General features: G+C 35.7%; 5 non-coding genes across 5 annotated transcripts; all 5 read left to right on the top strand.

The window, feature by feature from the left end:
- Window positions 1–219: 219 nt before the first annotated feature.
- On the top strand, window positions 220–384 carry LOC141282567 (U1 spliceosomal RNA). The gene has a single exon (XR_012337364.1). It is a non-coding gene; the product is annotated as a U1 spliceosomal RNA (small nuclear RNA).
- Window positions 385–7,620: 7,236 nt separating this feature from the next.
- On the top strand, window positions 7,621–7,811 carry LOC141282607 (U2 spliceosomal RNA). The gene has a single exon (XR_012337406.1). It is a non-coding gene; the product is annotated as a U2 spliceosomal RNA (small nuclear RNA).
- Window positions 7,812–8,594: 783 nt separating this feature from the next.
- LOC141282566 (U1 spliceosomal RNA) lies at window positions 8,595–8,759 on the top strand. Its single transcript, XR_012337363.1, has one exon. It is a non-coding gene; the product is annotated as a U1 spliceosomal RNA (small nuclear RNA).
- A 7,236-nt stretch (window positions 8,760–15,995) lies between these two features.
- LOC141282606 (U2 spliceosomal RNA) lies at window positions 15,996–16,186 on the top strand. Its single transcript, XR_012337405.1, has one exon. It is a non-coding gene; the product is annotated as a U2 spliceosomal RNA (small nuclear RNA).
- Window positions 16,187–16,969: 783 nt separating this feature from the next.
- On the top strand, window positions 16,970–17,134 carry LOC141282565 (U1 spliceosomal RNA). Its single transcript, XR_012337362.1, has one exon. It is a non-coding gene; the product is annotated as a U1 spliceosomal RNA (small nuclear RNA).
- The last annotated feature ends 1,000 nt before the right edge of the window (window positions 17,135–18,134 follow it).

Here is an 18,134-nt window from a genome sequence, read left to right as displayed (position 1 = left end):
AAATTGTTTCACATATTTCACTCTACACGGTTCAACCGGGCTGGAAACGGAATAAAAATAGGGTAGATCTCGAAGAATGTTTGGTCTCAGACGTGGCTTCGTGCGCTTTCCACCTGGTCACACACAGTAATGAAATGTTAGTCGGACGGCCTTCGGGGGCGCCGTTGATGTGATCGGTCACAGGAAGATGCGGCCGTCTGGCCTCAAAGGGTGTCGCTCATACTTACCTGGCAGGGGAGACACCATGATCATGAAGGTGGTTCACCCAGGGCGAGGCTCAGCCATTGCACTCCGGTTGTGCTGACCCTTTGCGAATTCCCCAAATGTGGGAATCTCGACTGCAAAATTTCTGATAGTGGGGGACTGCGTTCGCGCTCTCCCCTGACCTATGTGTTAAAAATAGATTCTTTTGTCGTTTTACGTAAAATCCAAGAGACGTCTAACCACGGCCCAAGAATACATTAGTCATCAAAAAAGCGGCTATTCAACGACTACATAATTTCTAATAGACAGCGAATATGTGTCTAGGCTAAAACAAGGCTTAATTTGGGCTGTCAGTGAAAATCTAATAGACGTTTGACCATTCCAAAAGAATAGACTAGCCATTAAATAGAACCACAATCAAACGGCTACATGTCTAAGAGACAGTCAACAAAATAATGCTTAGATGATTCTTTTATTTCCAATATAAGAGGTTCTCGGGAATGGCAATCATCCAAACTAATAAATTATAAAGGCTTTTATAAGAAAATGACAACAGTTAAACAACATAGACAGCGTTGGGCAAAACAAAATGCTAATAAATACAAGACAAATTGAAATATTGTACATGCATGTACATTAAACAAGCCAACAAATCTGCCAATGGGCTACAACAATTTTTCTTGAATTAAGTGTTTATATCTAGATTTGTTTCTTACCCCTTTGGCAGATTTATTTGCTTGTTTTAAGCCCAAATTCGCTTAAATTTTGAGTTTTTTTCTCCCTAAAGGCTAGGCTTATTTTCTTAGGGCATTTTGCTCATCAAAAAATGCATCTTATTTTAAGACTTTCTAGATATTTGTACAGTGAAAACAGTTCGAAATAACAAGTAAGAAATGATTTTTTGCAATGTATTCATTCATTCGCTACCCTTCATAATACAGCTGTCGAAAAACCACAGCAACGTCGACAGACCTGGAAGCGTAGCTGTATTTGTTTAACTCACAAAGACAACGGGTAAAGTATTTTCTTGATTACCTAAATGACTTGCCGTAAGAAAATAAGTTTAGGTTTAAGGGGGGGAAATACAGTTTAAAGGGATATTTCAATTTATGATGATAATTCTGTCATCATTTACTCATGCATACAGGCTTACAACAACACGAGGATTAGTTTTTTTCTGAGTAACACAAAAGAAGGTATTTTGAGGAATGATGGTAAACCCACAGCAGATAGTCACCATTGACTTCCATAGTAGGAATAAAAAAAATATGATGGAATTTATTAGGTACCATCAACCGTGTGCTAACCATCACTTTGCAAAATATTTTCTTCATCATTTATCACGCTACTTCCAAAATATTTTTTCCTACTAAGTCAATGTTTCATTATTTGCTTTACAAGCTTAAAAATGATGGTGACATGATTCCATGGTAATCACAAACAGTTAAACAAGTAAGATAATCACCATTACTTTTAAAAGCATTTTGAAAATTGCTTGCTTATGCTGGGAGTAAAGGTATTTCACGCAGTGCGCATCCTCTTTAAAAGGTAATGTATGCTTCTTTTAAAGCTGACACATTTGCCACATTAAAATAACAGAAATGTGTACTTTTTAAACTTTTTGGAGCCGGTGTGTCTGTGTTCTTGGGGCACACATCTACATGTAAAAGCAGAATTGCTTATTATTCTTCTCTATTTCTTGTATAGGTCAATTATGAGTGAAGAACCGTTCACCAAATGAAGACCGCAGCCAGGTGACGGGATTCTGTGGTAATCGCAAACAGGTAAACCAGTAAAATAATCATCATTTATTGTTAAAATAATTTTGAAAATTGAAGTTCTGTGTGTTCTTATTGTACTTTATTTATTTCTGCAGGTAAGCACCATACCGTAAGCTTCATTCCCTTTATAACAGGTAAGGTTCATACTGTTTTATTCTTTTGTACTGTTTTATTCGTACTGTTTTAAATCATTCAGTAAATGCAAAGTTAAACTGATGTGTTTTTAATCTAGATTTAAAAGTGTCTACTGTTGAAGCACATCTGATCTCTTCTGAAAGCTGATAATAACTAAATGCTGATGCACCTTGTTTTGAGTGAACCCCTGTTTTTTCTAAATGACCTGATCCTATTGCTCCGAGTAATCGGTTTCATATTCGATTAGCATATCTGTCATGTATTTCGGCCTGTAGCCATGAAGTGGTTTTTAAACAAGTAACAGTACTTTTTTAAACCATTGTCCATTGCAATAATCGGCCCTGCTGGTGATGAAAGCATGAACAAGTTTCTCTAAGTCCTGTCTTGAGACAAAACCTCCAATTCTGGCAATATTTCTGAGATGGTAGTAAAAGCAGAATTCCTTATTATTTTTCTCTATCTCAGGCTCTATGGCATATATGTCATGATTTTATTTGTCTATTTATATGTCTATTTACAAGGACTGCCTTGGCCAAACGTTATTGTTAATTAATATTGAAGCAGTTATTTAACATATTTCCTTTGAGTAGTGATTTGTGTAATGATCCATATATCTATTTTTATGTATATTTTTAACTTAGGAATGTGATTTTAAAGCACATATTTGTTATTGTATGACACCTCTCATGTTATGAAAGTAAAAAATAAATGTATTTTCTGATGTCTTGCATTTCTGTTTTTAAACTGTTAATCCTTATCAAGTGCTATACATTAGAAAGTGGATAAATAACAAAAATGTCACTCCTGACAGCTGATAAATTAATCGTTCTTTATAGCACCACTGAGGTGAGCATTTTTCAAGGCAAGATTCTTTATAGAACCGTATAAAAAGGTTCTATATAGTACCAAAAAAAACGGGTTCTGCTATGGTTACAAGCTGAAGAACCCTTATTTGGTACTATTTAGGAGCATTTGTCTTTAGAGTGTTGCGTAGGTTCGAAACTTTCAATCTTTAAACCAAAAAAAAGGGTCACACGGTTTTATTTGTGGTGTGGACATGAACACGCTGCAGGCATTGAAATGTAATTTGTAATTTATTGTCTCATTTCATATTTAACAAATAGAAAGCAAAGTGCTATTCAATCAGTTTAACTAAACAACTGGTGTTCCTCAATTTTGGGGCCTATTTTGTTCAGTATATCAGTTTTGTTCAGTTTTGTATGTGCATGCAAAAAGCATTCAGCGAGCAAATTAACTGAAGCTTTACCTTCGTGTTTCTTTTTGTATGAGTGATAACTGTTTCTGTATGTATTTGTATGGTTTTTTTACAAGTATAGAGTGAAATGCACACGGTGAGTAATGAACGCAGACCTTCAGTGCCGGATCTCTGACCCGCTAACCTCCATCCCGACAGCCAGCGCCTTCTCCGGATGCCATTGCGGTATCGCTCCTCGGCTTTTTGGGTAAAATCGAGTGGACACCGGGGACTACACGTTTGAATGGATTTTTGACCTTCGGCTATGGAAGCGAGGCTTGCTCCGTCCACTCCGTGCATCGACTCTGGCGCTTTCCGGGGACAAATAAGGTGAGTTTAAAACCAGAGTTTGCTTCTTTTGTGCGTGGTTGCCAGTTTGTTTGCCAATCCGTGGTCATAATATGTTCCGCTTCGTGGTTTCTCCATCGCTCAGTACTTTTCTGTGTTTCTATTTTACGTAAAGCTAACACCAAAACGATTGTGGAAAGCGCTATATAGATTGTTCTCAAAGAAAAAACGAGAAACAAACCCATGTGAATATGGGTCAAATTATCTAGGCGGAGCACTTCGTTGAAAGAAAAACGCAACAGAATTGTTTGCGTTGAACAAAGACAATGGTGCGTGCAGACATCGAATGTGTATTGTGGATAAAAAATGGCCAGTGGGGTGGGACAATTTTTCTTGAATTAAGTGTTTATGGGAAAAGTTAACGAATTTTTTCTTACCCTGTAGGCAGATTTATTTGCTTGTTTTAAGCATAAAATAACAGGAGAAGAAATTGTGTAGGGGGAGCAGAGGGTTTTTTTTTTCGTTCAAAGAAAAGCAGCGTGGCACGAATGAATGTTTGGCTGAAATGCTATCGTAATTTCCCCCTTAATTTTCCTTACAAACATGAAACCAGAGAGAAGGGCCAGTTGGCATCGAATTGCACCTTGTATTCGGTGATTGATTGAGGAAAAATATGCGTATGTGTATATATACACTTGTTTTGTTGAACAGAGACAATGGCCGCGTGCTCCAGCGTCACCTATATGCCTATTTCACAAAATGGCGCCTTTGACCGGAAGTAAGGAAAACATCGTTCAGGTTGCACCACTACGATGGCCACTCAATATAGTATGGACTGACAGCTGCTTTGTTTTCTCCTACACATGAATTTACTTGTAAAAATAACAATAACAGATATTGTCGATTGGTGTTATATTATTTTTTTAGCATTTCGTATTATCAAAATATATCATATGTTAGACAGCTGTCAATTTTAAATAAAATAACGAGACATACATAACTATTCGTGTCTGCTCCCGTTTATTGTAATGAGTCTGCACATTTGGAGAAATACTTAGACATTTTACTTCTTCTTTCTTTAGACTGAATAATTATTTCTTATTAATTCCAAAGTATGAGACCCGATGATCTAATCGTGGTGTATGTGCTATTCCTCGTTTGTTTGCCTGCATCCATTGCTTTACGGCTTGCTTGTTGCGTTGAAATGCACATTTGATTTCTTTACCAGCATTGGATTTAGACCATTCAATGAGAAGAGTTAACAGCGTTTATTATGATTGATAAGCCCTCAACGGAGAATGAAGTCTGCATACATTAAAAGCCTTATTTTGTTTTTATCGTGTGCCTTCCAAAATGTATGCGACGAAACTTAAATCACGCAAAATATGAATGGTAACTAGACGTGCTTGTTGTGTGCAGGGAGTGCATTTATTTGTAAACTTTTGCTAAATCAAAATGGTTTATTTGTATTTGCTTTTTACCTGGGTTTTATCAGGTTCGCAGTCGGGACATTTTTAATCCATAGTGTATGGAGTTATCTAGTAGAAAATGATCTGCTGTTTTTTGGTAGAATGTTGTGTGAGCTAAAGAAACGAGGAATAAAACACACACCGCGATTAAAAAAATCAGATCTCATACTTTGTAATTGAAAATAAATAATAATTAATTTCAAAGAAATAAGAAGTAAAATGTGTAAGTATTCCTCAAAATGTGCTTTGGACTAAGTCTCCCGTCATCACAGCAAACGGGAGCAGACCCGAATAGGTATGTCTAGTTATTTTATTAAAAATTCCCAGCCGTCTGTAAATTCATGTTTGAAAGAAAAAAGTAAATGAATATCTTACTTACTGTTTTTGTCTTGTTTTCTAGTGAATATCTGACAATTCTTAAATGGAGATACATTTACTTGGTAAGCAAAGTGGCTTAAGATATTATGTATTGTAATAGAAAATTGTTATAAAAACGTTTTGTTTTTGCTGGGAATTCTTGTATATATTTCACAGCTATATAATTAATTATAATAACGCACTTTTTGTTGATAAACATGTTAAAAAATACATTAACACAGAATAATGTGGCAACAAATCAAATGTGCATTTAAATGCAACAAGCAGAAAATAAATAAATAAAGCAAATGCATGGAAAAGAAACGAGGAATAAAACAAACACCGCGATTAAAAAAATCAGATCGCATACTTTGTAATTGAAAATAAATAATAATTAATTCCAAAGAAATAAGAAGTAAAATGTGTAAGTATTCCTCAAAATGTGCTTTGGACTAAGTCCCCGTCATCACAGCAAACGGGAGCAGACCCGAATAGGTATGTCTAGTTATTTTATTTAAAATTTCCAGCCGTCTGTAAATTCATGTTTGAAAGAAAAAAGTAAATGAATATCTTACTTACTGTTTTTGTCTTGTTTTCTTGTGAATATCTGACAATTCTTAAATGGAGATACATTTACTTGGTAAGCAAAGTGGCTTAAGATATTATGTATTGTAATAGAAAATTGTTATAAAAGCGTTTTGTGTTTGCTGGGAATTCACAGCCATATAATTAATTATAATAACGCACTTTTTGTTTATAAACATGTTAAAAAATACATTAACACAGAATAATGTGGCAACAAATCAAACGTGCATTTAAATGCAACAAGCAAAAATAAATAAATAAAGCAAATGCACGGAAAAGAAACGAGGAATAAAACAAACACCGCGATTAAAAAATCAGATCGTATACTTTGTAATAATTGAAATAAATTATAAAAATCAACAGGTTTATATTTAAAACAAGTAAAAAAATATCTGCCAGCGGGGTAAGAAAAATAAACGTAATTCTAGTTTCAACTTAATTCAATAATAAACTCAATTTAGGTTTATTTTTCTTACCCCACTGGCAGATATTTTTACTTGTTTTAAGCCTTAACCTATTACATTTTAGAATTTATTTCAGTAAACAAGACTTAAATTCTAAGCCACTTTGCTTATTAAGTAAATGTATCTTGATTTAAGAATTATTTTTTAACTCGAAAACATGAATAAAATACTAAGTAAACGAACAGATTGGGATGTTCAAAACACTTAAACATTTTTTTTCACTCTACCCTTCATATTACAGCTGTCGAAAAACCACAGCAACGTTGACAGACCTGGAAGCCATGATATATTAGCAGTTTTTAAAATAAGTTAAATCTAGAATCCTTATTGGTTTTAGATACTTAAAAGCAATGAATGATCTTCTTTCTTTTGAATTGATTTGGTATTATGGAGGAGCTCTGTGTCTGGTTATTGAAGATGATTTCGTCTTTGCTCCTATGTTGGCTTATTTTTTGTTATTTCCGTTACTATATATATATATATATTTTTTTTTCCCCTTTGTTTTTTCTGATTTGAGGTTATGAAAATGTTTTAATTTGTAATAAAGGTTTTTTGAAAATTCTAAATTCTCTCTCTCTCTCTCATGAGCGTGGATCAGTTCCTGCATCAAGGAAAAAATGCGCATCCTGGTAAATTTCAGAAGTTAGACGACTGAGCTGCAGCGGACAGCGTAAGATTTATGAAAACACATTTGAGAAGAAAGGCAAAGCATGTTTCACAGTTAATCCAAGACCATAATGACAATTTTGCGCTCTGTTTCCCGAAGCTCGTGGAGGCGTGGAGCAGCATACACAGTTAAGGTATGTGCGATCTATCGGCATTACCTTTACGATCGACGTATTGGATCTGCAAGCTGCAAGCAAATTAACTGAAGCTTTACTTCATGTTTCTGTTTGGTTAAGCGATGACTGCTTTTTCCCAACAGTTTGTGTGTGTTTTCTGCATGGGTTTAGAAAACATGAACTTCTGATCTGCTAGCTCAACGTTCTACCTCTGTAACGTATAGAGTTAAATGCCCGCTAGCCTCCACCCCAAAAGCCAGCGCCTTCGCCGGCTCCCCCTTTGGCTGCGTCTATTCCGGTATCGCTTCTCGGCCTTTTGGCTAAGATCAAGTGTAGTATCTGTTCTTATCAGTTTAATGTCTGATACGTCTCCTATCCGGAGACTATATGTTAAATGGATTTTTGACCTTCGGAAATGGAAGCGGAGCTTGCTCCTTCCACTCCATGCATCAACATGGTATTGCAGTGTTTCCATGAATGGTGCGCTCCCCTTCTCGGGGAAAAATAAGTCAAATACAATAAAAGAATTTGCTTCTTTTGTGCGTGAATGACGGTGTTTTTTCTAATACGTGTGTTTCTTTAAATTGCTGTGTTTTCGTTGGCTTTATTGGTTTAACGAAAAGCTTGCGTGGAAATGAACACGCTGATAAAGAAATGTTTTTGTAATGTATTTAATTATTTTCTTTACAAGTTTGTGGTGGTGATCCGAGGACGAATTAAACATCCTCGACACAGCTGAAGGTGCAACAAAAGCGAAAGAGGCCGATTGGAATGTTAAAAACACCTGAAAACTTTTTTCACTACCCTTCATACTACAGCTGTCGAAAATCCACAGCAACGTCGACAGACCTGGAAGCATAGCTGTACTTGTTTAACTCACAACGACAACGGGTAAGTCATTGAGCCCTGTGTTTTTATTTATCCACGTTCTAAAATTGCTATGCTTTCGTTGTTTCTTGATTGCTCTGTACATTTCTTTGTTTCTATTCCACGTAAAGTTACTTTGTAATAACGAAACCATATATTTGAATGCGCAATTTAAATCCATTTGATTTAAATTGTTTCACATATTTCACTCTACACGGTTCAACCGGGCTGGAAACGGAATAAAAATAGGGTAGATCTCGAAGAATGTTTGGTCTCAGACGTGGCTTCGTGCGCTTTCCACCTGGTCACACACAGTAATGAAATGTTAGTCGGACGGCCTTCGGGGGCGCCGTTGATGTGATCGGTCACAGGAAGATGCGGCCGTCTGGCCTCAAAGGGTGTCGCTCATACTTACCTGGCAGGGGAGACACCATGATCATGAAGGTGGTTCACCCAGGGCGAGGCTCAGCCATTGCACTCCGGTTGTGCTGACCCTTTGCGAATTCCCCAAATGTGGGAATCTCGACTGCAAAATTTCTGATAGTGGGGGACTGCGTTCGCGCTCTCCCCTGACCTATGTGTTAAAAATAGATTCTTTTGTCGTTTTGCGTAAAATCCAAGAGACGTCTAACCACGGCCCAAGAATACATTAGTCATCAAAAAAGCGGCTATTCAACGACTACATAATTTCTAATAGACAGCGAATATGTGTCTAGGCTAAAACAAGGCTTAATTTGGGCTGTCAGTGAAAATCTAATAGACGTTTGACCATTCCAAAAGAATAGACTAGCCATTAAATAGAACCACAATCAAACGGCTACATGTCTAAGAGACAGTCAACAAAATAATGCTTAGATGATTCTTTTATTTCCAATATAAGAGGTTCTCGGGAATGGCAATCATCCAAACTAATAAATTATAAAGGCTTTTATAAGAAAATGACAACAGTTAAACAACATAGACAGCGTTGGGCAATACAAAATGCTAATAAATACAAGACAAATTGAAATATTGTACATGCATGTACATTAAACAAGCCAACAAATCTGCCAATGGGCTACGACAATTTTTCTTGAATTAAGTGTTTATATCTAGATTTGTTTCTTACCCCTTTGGCAGATTTATTTGCTTGTTTTAAGCCCAAATTCGCTTAAATTTTGAGTTTTTTTCTCCCTAAAGGCTAGGCTTATTTTCTTAGGGCATTTTGCTCATCAAAAAATGCATCTTATTTTAAGACTTTCTAGATATTTGTACAGTGAAAACAGTTCGAAATAACAAGTAAGAAATGATTTTTTGCAATGTATTCATTCATTCGCTACCCTTCATAATACAGCTGTCGAAAAACCACAGCAACGTCGACAGACCTGGAAGCGTAGCTGTATTTGTTTAACTCACAAAGACAACGGGTAAAGTATTTTCTTGATTACCTAAATGACTTGCCGTAAGAAAATAAGTTTAGGTTTAAGGGGGGGAAATACAGTTTAAAGGGATATTTCAATTTATGATGATAATTCTGTCATCATTTACTCATGCATACAGGCTTACAACAACACGAGGATTAGTTTTTTTTCTGAGTAACACAAAAGAAGGTATTTTGAGGAATGATGGTAAACCCACAGCAGATAGTCACCATTGACTTCCATAGTAGGAATAAAAAAAATATGATGGAATTTATTAGGTACCATCAACCGTGTGCTAACCATCACTTTGCAAAATATTTTCTTCATCCTTTATCACGATACTTCCAAAATATTTTTTCCTACTAAGTCAATGTTTCATTATTTGCTTTACAAGCTTAAAAATGATGGTGACATGATTCCATGGTAATCACAAACAGTTAAACAAGTAAGATAATCACCATTACTTTTAAAAGCATTTTGAAAATTGCTTGCTTATGCTGGGAGTAAAGGTATTTCACGCAGTGCGCATCCTCTTTAAAAGGTAATGTATGCTTCTTTTAAAGCTGACACATTTGCCACATTAAAATAACAGAAATGTGTACTTTTTAAACTTTTTGGAGCCGGTGTGTCTGTGTTCTTGGGGCACACATCTACATGTAAAAGCAGAATTGCTTATTATTCTTCTCTATTTCTTGTATAGGTCAATTATGAGTGAAGAACCGTTCACCAAATGAAGACCGCAGCCAGGTGACGGGATTCTGTGGTAATCGCAAACAGGTAAACCAGTAAAATAATCATCATTTATTGTTAAAATAATTTTGAAAATTGAAGTTCTGTGTGTTCTTATTGTACTTTATTTATTTCTGCAGGTAAGCACCATACCGTAAGCTTCATTCCCTTTATAACAGGTAAGGTTCATACTGTTTTATTCTTTTGTACTGTTTTATTCGTACTGTTTTAAATCATTCAGTAAATGCAAAGTTAAACTGATGTGTTTTTAATCTAGATTTAAAAGTGTCTACTGTTGAAGCACATCTGATCTCTTCTGAAAGCTGATAATAACTAAATGCTGATGCACCTTGTTTTGAGTGAACCCCTGTTTTTTCTAAATGACCTGATCCTATTGCTCCGAGTAATCGGTTTCATATTCGATTAGCATATCTGTCATGTATTTCGGCCTGTAGCCATGAAGTGGTTTTTAAACAAGTAACAGTACTTTTTTAAACCATTGTCCATTGCAATAATCGGCCCTGCTGGTGATGAAAGCATGAACAAGTTTCTCTAAGTCCTGTCTTGAGACAAAACCTCCAATTCTGGCAATATTTCTGAGATGGTAGTAAAAGCAGAATTCCTTATTATTTTTCTCTATCTCAGGCTCTATGGCATATATGTCATGATTTTATTTGTCTATTTATATGTCTATTTACAAGGACTGCCTTGGCCAAACGTTATTGTTAATTAATATTGAAGCAGTTATTTAACATATTTCCTTTGAGTAGTGATTTGTGTAATGATCCATATATCTATTTTTATGTATATTTTTAACTTAGGAATGTGATTTTAAAGCACATATTTGTTATTGTATGACACCTCTCATGTTATGAAAGTAAAAAATAAATGTATTTTCTGATGTCTTGCATTTCTGTTTTTAAACTGTTAATCCTTATCAAGTGCTATACATTAGAAAGTGGATAAATAACAAAAATGTCACTCCTGACAGCTGATAAATTAATCGTTCTTTATAGCACCACTGAGGTGAGCATTTTTCAAGGCAAGATTCTTTATAGAACCGTATAAAAAGGTTCTATATAGTACCAAAAAAACGGGTTCTGCTATGGTTACAAGCTGAAGAACCCTTATTTGGTACTATTTAGGAGCATTTGTCTTTAGAGTGTTGCGTAGGTTCGAAACTTTCAATCTTTAAACCAAAAAAAAGGGTCACACGGTTTTATTTGTGGTGTGGACATGAACACGCTGCAGGCATTGAAATGTAATTTGTAATTTATTGTCTCATTTCATATTTAACAAATAGAAAGCAAAGTGCTATTCAATCAGTTTAACTAAACAACTGGTGTTCCTCAATTTTGGGGCCTATTTTGTTCAGTATATCAGTTTTGTTCAGTTTTGTATGTGCATGCAAAAAGCATTCAGCGAGCAAATTAACTGAAGCTTTACCTTCGTGTTTCTTTTTGTATGAGTGATAACTGTTTCTGTATGTATTTGTATGGTTTTTTTACAAGTATAGAGTGAAATGCACACGGTGAGTAATGAACGCAGACCTTCAGTGCCGGATCTCTGACCCGCTAACCTCCATCCCGACAGCCAGCGCCTTCTCCGGATGCCATTGCGGTATCGCTCCTCGGCTTTTTGGGTAAAATCGAGTGGACACCGGGGACTACACGTTTGAATGGATTTTTGACCTTCGGCTATGGAAGCGAGGCTTGCTCCGTCCACTCCGTGCATCGACTCTGGCGCTTTCCGGGGACAAATAAGGTGAGTTTAAAACCAGAGTTTGCTTCTTTTGTGCGTGGTTGCCAGTTTGTTTGCAAATCCGTGGTCATAATATGTTCCGCTTCGTGGTTTCTCCATCGCTCAGTACTTTTCTGTGTTTCTATTTTACGTAAAGCTAACACCAAAACGATTGTGGAAAGCGCTATATAGATTGTTCTCAAAGAAAAAACGAGAAACAAACCCATGTGAATATGGGTCAAATTATCTAGGCGGAGCACTTCGTTCAAAGAAAAACGCAACAGAATTGTTTGCGTTGAACAAAGACAATGGTGCGTGCAGACATCGAATGTGTATTGTGGATAAAAAATGGCCAGTGGGGTGGGACAATTTTTCTTGAATTAAGTGTTTATGGGAAAAGTTAACGAATTTTTTCTTACCCTGTAGGCAGATTTATTTGCTTGTTTTAAGCATAAAATAACAGGAGAAGAAATTGTGTAGGGGGAGCAGAGGGTTTTTTTTTTCGTTCAAAGAAAAGCAGCGTGGCACGAATGAATGTTTGGCTGAAATGCTATCGTAATTTCCCCCTTAATTTTCCTTACAAACATGAAACCAGAGAGAAGGGCCAGTTGGCATCGAATTGCACCTTGTATTCGGTGATTGATTGAGGAAAAATATGCGTATGTGTATATATACACTTGTTTTGTTGAACAGAGACAATGGCCGCGTGCTCCAGCGTCACCTATATGCCTATTTCACAAAATGGCGCCTTTGACCGGAAGTAAGGAAAACATCGTTCAGGTTGCACCACTACGATGGCCACTCAATATAGTATGGACTGACAGCTGCTTTGTTTTCTCCTACACATGAATTTACTTGTAAAAATAACAATAACAGATATTGTCGATTGGTGTTATATTATTTTTTTAGCATTTCGTATTATCAAAATATATCATATGTTAGACAGCTGTCAATTTTAAATAAAATAACGAGACATACATAACTATTCGTGTCTGCTCCCGTTTATTGTAATGAGTCTGCACATTTGGAGAAATACTTAGACATTTTACTTCTTATTTCTTTAGACTGAATAATTATTTCTTATTAATTCCAAAGTATGAGACCCGATGATCTAATCGTGGTGTATGTGCTATTCCTCGTTTGTTTGCCTGCATCCATTGCTTTACGGCTTGCTTGTTGCGTTGAAATGCACATTTGATTTCTTTACCAGCATTGGATTTAGACCATTCAATGAGAAGAGTTAACAGCGTTTATTATGATTGATAAGCCCTCAACGGAGAATGAAGTCTGCATACATTAAAAGCCTTATTTTGTTTTTATCGTGTGCCTTCCAAAATGTATGCGACGAAACTTAAATCACGCAAAATATGAATGGTAACTAGACGTGCTTGTTGTGTGCAGGGAGTGCATTTATTTGTAAACTTTTGCTAAATCAAAATGGTTTATTTGTATTTGCTTTTTACCTGGGTTTTATCAGGTTCGCAGTCGGGACATTTTTAATCCATAGTGTATGGAGTTATCTAGTAGAAAATGATCTGCTGTTTTTTGGTAGAATGTTGTGTGAGCTAAAGAAACGAGGAATAAAACACACACCGCGATTAAAAAAATCAGATCTCATACTTTGTAATTGAAAATAAATAATAATTAATTTCAAAGAAATAAGAAGTAAAATGTGTAAGTATTCCTCAAAATGTGCTTTGGACTAAGTCTCCCGTCATCACAGCAAACGGGAGCAGACCCGAATAGGTATGTCTAGTTATTTTATTAAAAATTCCCAGCCGTCTGTAAATTCATGTTTGAAAGAAAAAAGTAAATGAATATCTTACTTACTGTTTTTGTCTTGTTTTCTAGTGAATATCTGACAATTCTTAAATGGAGATACATTTACTTGGTAAGCAAAGTGGCTTAAGATATTATGTATTGTAATAGAAAATTGTTATAAAAACGTTTTGTTTTTGCTGGGAATTCTTGTATATATTTCACAGCTATATAATTAATTATAATAACGCACTTTTTGTTGATAAACATGTTAAAAAATACATTAACACAGAATAATGTGGCAACAAATCAAATGTGCATTTAAATGCAACAAGCAGAAAATAAATAAATAAAGCAAATGCATGGAAAAGAAACGAGGAATAAAACAAACACCGCGATTAAAAAAATCAGATCGCATACTTTGTAATTGAAAATAAATAATAATTAATTCCAAAGAAATAAGAAGTAAAATGTGTAAGTATTCCTCAAAATGTGCTTTGGACTAAGTCCCCGTCATCACAGCAAACGGGAGCAGACCCGAATAGGTATGTCTAGTTATTTTATTTAAAATTTCCAGCCGTCTGTAAATTCATGTTTGAAAGAAAAAAGTAAATGAATATCTTACTTACTGTTTTTGTCTTGTTTTCTTGTGAATATCTGACAATTCTTAAATGGAGATACATTTACTTGGTAAGCAAAGTGGCTTAAGATATTATGTATTGTAATAGAAAATTGTTATAAAAGCGTTTTGTGTTTGCTGGGAATTCACAGCCATATAATTAATTATAATAACGCACTTTTTGTTTATAAACATGTTAAAAAATACATTAACACAGAATAATGTGGCAACAAATCAAACGTGCATTTAAATGCAACAAGCAAAAATAAATAAATAAAGCAAATGCACGGAAAAGAAACGAGGAATAAAACAAACACCGCGATTAAAAAATCAGATCGTATACTTTGTAATAATTGAAATAAATTATAAAAATCAACAGGTTTATATTTAAAACAAGTAAAAAAATATCTGCCAGCGGGGTAAGAAAAATAAACGTAATTCTAGTTTCAACTTAATTCAATAATAAACTCAATTTAGGTTTATTTTTCTTACCCCACTGGCAGATATTTTTACTTGTTTTAAGCCTTAACCTATTACATTTTAGAATTTATTTCAGTAAACAAGACTTAAATTCTAAGCCACTTTGCTTATTAAGTAAATGTATCTTGATTTAAGAATTATTTTTTAACTCGAAAACATGAATAAAATACTAAGTAAACGAACAGATTGGGATGTTCAAAACACTTAAACATTTTTTTTTCACTCTACCCTTCATATTACAGCTGTCGAAAAACCACAGCAACGTTGACAGACCTGGAAGCCATGATATATTAGCAGTTTTTAAAATAAGTTAAATCTAGAATCCTTATTGGTTTTAGATACTTAAAAGCAATGAATGATCTTCTTTCTTTTGAATTGATTTGGTATTATGGAGGAGCTCTGTGTCTGGTTATTGAAGATGATTTCGTCTTTGCTCCTATGTTGGCTTATTTTTTGTTATTTCCGTTACTATATATATATATATTTTTTTTTTCCCCTTTGTTTTTTCTGATTTGAGGTTATGAAAATGTTTTAATTTGTAATAAAGGTTTTTTGAAAATTCTAAATTCTCTCTCTCTCTCTCATGAGCGTGGATCAGTTCCTGCATCAAGGAAAAAATGCGCATCCTGGTAAATTTCAGAAGTTAGACGACTGAGCTGCAGCGGACAGCGTAAGATTTATGAAAACACATTTGAGAAGAAAGGCAAAGCATGTTTCACAGTTAATCCAAGACCATAATGACAATTTTGCGCTCTGTTTCCCGAAGCTCGTGGAGGCGTGGAGCAGCATACACAGTTAAGGTATGTGCGATCTATCGGCATTACCTTTACGATCGACGTATTGGATCTGCAAGCTGCAAGCAAATTAACTGAAGCTTTACTTCATGTTTCTGTTTGGTTAAGCGATGACTGCTTTTTCCCAACAGTTTGTGTGTGTTTTCTGCATGGGTTTAGAAAACATGAACTTCTGATCTGCTAGCTCAACGTTCTACCTCTGTAACGTATAGAGTTAAATGCCCGCTAGCCTCCACCCCAAAAGCCAGCGCCTTCGCCGGCTCCCCCTTTGGCTGCGTCTATTCCGGTATCGCTTCTCGGCCTTTTGGCTAAGATCAAGTGTAGTATCTGTTCTTATCAGTTTAATGTCTGATACGTCTCCTATCCGGAGACTATATGTTAAATGGATTTTTGACCTTCGGAAATGGAAGCGGAGCTTGCTCCTTCCACTCCATGCATCAACATGGTATTGCAGTGTTTCCATGAATGGTGCGCTCCCCTTCTCGGGGAAAAATAAGTCAAATACAATAAAAGAATTTGCTTCTTTTGTGCGTGAATGACGGTGTTTTTTCTAATACGTGTGTTTCTTTAAATTGCTGTGTTTTCGTTGGCTTTATTGGTTTAACGAAAAGCTTGCGTGGAAATGAACACGCTGATAAAGAAATGTTTTTGTAATGTATTTAATTATTTTCTTTACAAGTTTGTGGTGGTGATCCGAGGACGAATTAAACATCCTCGACACAGCTGAAGGTGCAACAAAAGCGAAAGAGGCCGATTGGAATGTTAAAAACACCTGAAAACTTTTTTCACTACCCTTCATACTACAGCTGTCGAAAATCCACAGCAACGTCGACAGACCTGGAAGCATAGCTGTACTTGTTTAACTCACAACGACAACGGGTAAGTCATTGAGCCCTGTGTTTTTATTTATCCACGTTCTAAAATTGCTATGCTTTCGTTGTTTCTTGATTGCTCTGTACATTTCTTTGTTTCTATTCCACGTAAAGTTACTTTGTAATAACGAAACCATATATTTGAATGCGCAATTTAAATCCATTTGATTTAAATTGTTTCACATATTTCACTCTACACGGTTCAACCGGGCTGGAAACGGAATAAAAATAGGGTAGATCTCGAAGAATGTTTGGTCTCAGACGTGGCTTCGTGCGCTTTCCACCTGGTCACACACAGTAATGAAATGTTAGTCGGACGGCCTTCGGGGGCGCCGTTGATGTGATCGGTCACAGGAAGATGCGGCCGTCTGGCCTCAAAGGGTGTCGCTCATACTTACCTGGCAGGGGAGACACCATGATCATGAAGGTGGTTCACCCAGGGCGAGGCTCAGCCATTGCACTCCGGTTGTGCTGACCCTTTGCGAATTCCCCAAATGTGGGAATCTCGACTGCAAAATTTCTGATAGTGGGGGACTGCGTTCGCGCTCTCCCCTGACCTATGTGTTAAAAATAGATTCTTTTGTCGTTTTGCGTAAAATCCAAGAGACGTCTAACCACGGCCCAAGAATACATTAGTCATCAAAAAAGCGGCTATTCAACGACTACATAATTTCTAATAGACAGCGAATATGTGTCTAGGCTAAAACAAGGCTTAATTTGGGCTGTCAGTGAAAATCTAATAGACGTTTGACCATTCCAAAAGAATAGACTAGCCATTAAATAGAACCACAATCAAACGGCTACATGTCTAAGAGACAGTCAACAAAATAATGCTTAGATGATTCTTTTATTTCCAATATAAGAGGTTCTCGGGAATGGCAATCATCCAAACTAATAAATTATAAAGGCTTTTATAAGAAAATGACAACAGTTAAACAACATAGACAGCGTTGGGCAATACAAAATGCTAATAAATACAAGACAAATTGAAATATTGTACATGCATGTACATTAAACAAGCCAACAAATCTGCCAATGGGCTACGACAATTTTTCTTGAATTAAGTGTTTATATCTAGATTTGTTTCTTACCCCTTTGGCAGATTTATTTGCTTGTTTTAAGCCCAAATTCGCTTAAATTTTGAGTTTTTTTCTCCCTAAAGGCTAGGCTTATTTTCTTAGGGCATTTTGCTCATCAAAAAATGCATCTTATTTTAAGACTTTCTAGATATTTGTACAGTGAAAACAGTTCGAAATAACAAGTAAGAAATGATTTTTTGCAATGTATTCATTCATTCGCTACCCTTCATAATACAGCTGTCGAAAAACCACAGCAACGTCGACAGACCTGGAAGCGTAGCTGTATTTGTTTAACTCACAAAGACAACGGGTAAAGTATTTTCTTGATTACCTAAATGACTTGCCGTAAGAAAATAAGTTTAGGTTTAAGGGGGGGAAATACAGTTTAAAGGGATATTTCAATTTATGATGATAATTCTGTCATCATTTACTCATGCATACAGGCTTACAACAACACGAGGATTAGTTTTTTTTCT

Source organism: Paramisgurnus dabryanus, chromosome 9, assembly GCF_030506205.2.
Source record: "Paramisgurnus dabryanus chromosome 9, PD_genome_1.1, whole genome shotgun sequence".
NCBI classification, from domain to species: domain Eukaryota; kingdom Metazoa; phylum Chordata; class Actinopteri; order Cypriniformes; family Cobitidae; genus Paramisgurnus; species Paramisgurnus dabryanus.
This window is presented reverse-complemented; position numbering and strand designations above follow the sequence as displayed.